Here is a 2,739-nt window from a genome sequence, read left to right on the forward strand (position 1 = left end):
AGAAGATTATCTTCTCTATCTTTGCGGTCATTTCTTTCACCAGTGTTTCAGCTAGTCGCACAGCTACTAGAGCTCCCATGAGCTCCAGCCGGCAGATAGACAGTAACTTTAAAGCGGAAACACGGCCTTTTCCCGCAATAAGACTACACTCTACCGTGTCATCTGTAAACGTACGTCTTAGGTACGCACACGCGCCATAGGCATCCTGGCTGGAGTCACAAAATACATGAAGTGCTGTTTTTCGGATAGATTTCTGTTCTAGAAGTAAAGTTCTTGGAATTCTCACTTCGCCAAGCTTCTCTGTTTCCCTCTACCATTCACGCCACTCTTGATAATAACTATAGCGCAATAACTGAGTCATCTGCTTCCGCATTTCAATAGCTTCCTCACGAAAATCCGTTGACGGTAGGCCATCATCCATGTAAAATTGCTAGTAGACTGCTTTCCCCAGAGGTAAATCTTCCCCATTCTCATCAGTATTTCGCCTCACAGTATAGTTCGCTCTGGATGGTGCAGACTTTTCTCCAAACACTGCTCTCTCGAACTGATTCACACTCGGTTCTTTTCTCAGAGAGTTCCTCCATAAGAATCTCATCGCCGGCTTGTCATGGTCAGGGAGGCGAAGCATATGGTACATTTCTTTCACATCAGCAGCCATTGCAATTTTTCCTTCGCAAAACCTGGGGAAGACTCCAAACAGAGAGGAGAGAAGATCTGGCCCTGTGTAGATCTTATCGTTCAAACTTTGTCCCATGAACTTTGCTGATGCATCGTATACTCTTCTGAGACGCTGGAGTTAATGAAAATCTGTGTGGTAAATACCAAGTCACTTAACTATCGCACTGTACTTCCTCTTCACCTAGTTTCTTCACATAGCCTTTCTCAGTGTCATCCTGGATTGACTTTGCATATCTCTCTCTGACCTCGGGGCAGCTCTCAAACTTCTTCTCTAGGGATTGCAGCCTCTTCTTTTGCCATTTCGTAATTGCTGGGTAGAGATGGTTTCTCTTCTCTCCAACGTAGGCCTGACAAATACGCATCTTCACTCACATTCTTAAAGGTTGTCTTTCCATTAGTGACAATGCTCGCTTGTTCTCAATCGAACGGGTTGGATCTGCTAACTTCACTTCACCTAACGTTTCTATCTCTGACCGAGCCACGACCAGCTGCTTCAGCTCCTCATCTTCAAGTGAACTTCTTTCATACACCATGAACCTATTGTACGGAGATGCTACTCTTCGCTCACCAGATAACCAGTTATTCACTGCCCATCCAAGTAAGGTCTCAACTGCATAAGGTACTCTGTCAACTTCCGGTTGACCAGAGGGTTTCACAATTTGTTTTGATAGAATCAAATCAGAGTTCTTAGTTCCAATTATGAGTTGCACTGGACCTGTGTCGGTGTCACGTAAGTCCAAGTTCTTCAGGTGCTGATACTCTTGCTTGACTGTTGACCACTTCAACTTCTGATCCGGACCATTCAGGCGAGGAATTGTTCTCACATCTCGCAAAGAGTACTGGAGTTCGTCTCTTCCGACTCGTGCGACACGGCATTTCTTGATGTGCTGGGAAGTAAACACCTTCCGCATATTTACTACTTGAATTTCGAGATCTACATCTTTGCCTTGAAGTCCAAGTGAGAGCGCTAAACTTTCATCTATAAGTGTTGTGTTACAGCCTGAGTCACGCAAGGCCATCACTTCTTGTTTTCCTTTTTCTCCGAAGACAACTATAGGAAGTACTTCAACCAAAGCACAACCACCAGCTTCACAACCTACTTACGCTGATTGGCGATACCCCTCGTAGCGCTCCACAGCCTGACGTGGTGACAAGTCTTCACCTTCCAAGGAAACTTGTGCTGGATCTCTCTCAACATCTGGCACTCGTTCTGATTCACGTTTCGCTTTTGCCCGTTCAATGAATTTCAAGTCGACTTTATATACGAGGGTACGATGACGCATGTCACAGTTCTTTGTATCTATTCCTAGCGCGGCATTTACTCAGACGATGACCAAGTAATAGACAACATAAGCATAGTTTGTATTCCTCAACAACTTTCACCTTTTCGCTGGTCAACATTCCCTTAAAACGTTTGCACTCCTGCAAAGTGTGATTGGTGGACTGGTGAATTGGGCACCTCTTTGTTTCATAGCTGGTGCGTAAAGCCTCTCCTGTGGCTCCTACAAACAGCCCAGACTGTGATTTGTCGGCTGACTTACACCTTTCAACTTTAAATGTATCTGAACGCCTCCACTCTCTCTTCTCTGGCATCCACCGCTGCTTGGACTCACTGATTTTTGCCTCTTTTTCCAGCCAATTGGCAAATGAATCCCAGGTTGACAACTTTGGTTTTCCTTCAACGAACTCGGCCCATCTACCGCAAAGGCGTGCAGGAAGTTTAGCAACAGTTGCTTTAGGGACTTGCGAGTTAAGTTCATGATGGAAGTCGTACTCCTTGAAAATGCCTATCAGCTCAGAAACTATTTCTTGATACTGTCTGATCTGGGTACTATTTTCTTTCACTATGGTCGGAAATTGATCTATGCGCTTCTTCCAGCTGACAAAACTGTGTCTACACGGCCAAAACGCTCTTGAAGCGCAGTCTATGCCTCCTCGTATCTGTCTGAACTTATCGTGAATTTCGCCAGACATGATTTTGCACTTCTATCTACAGAATCTAGCAGAAATTTAAGCTTCTCTGTTGCATCGTAAACTTCCCTTTTATCTACTTCAACATTA

At 44.7% G+C, this 2,739-nt stretch overlaps 1 pseudogene; it reads right to left on the bottom strand.

Moving 5' to 3' along the window:
- Window positions 1–1,046: 1,046 nt before the first annotated feature.
- LOC136277212 (uncharacterized) lies at window positions 1,047–2,271 on the bottom strand (annotated as a pseudogene).
- Window positions 2,272–2,739: the final 468 nt, after the last annotated feature.

The sequence above is a fragment of the Pocillopora verrucosa genome, chromosome 12 (assembly GCF_036669915.1).
Source record: "Pocillopora verrucosa isolate sample1 chromosome 12, ASM3666991v2, whole genome shotgun sequence".
NCBI lineage: Eukaryota > Metazoa > Cnidaria > Anthozoa > Scleractinia > Pocilloporidae > Pocillopora > Pocillopora verrucosa.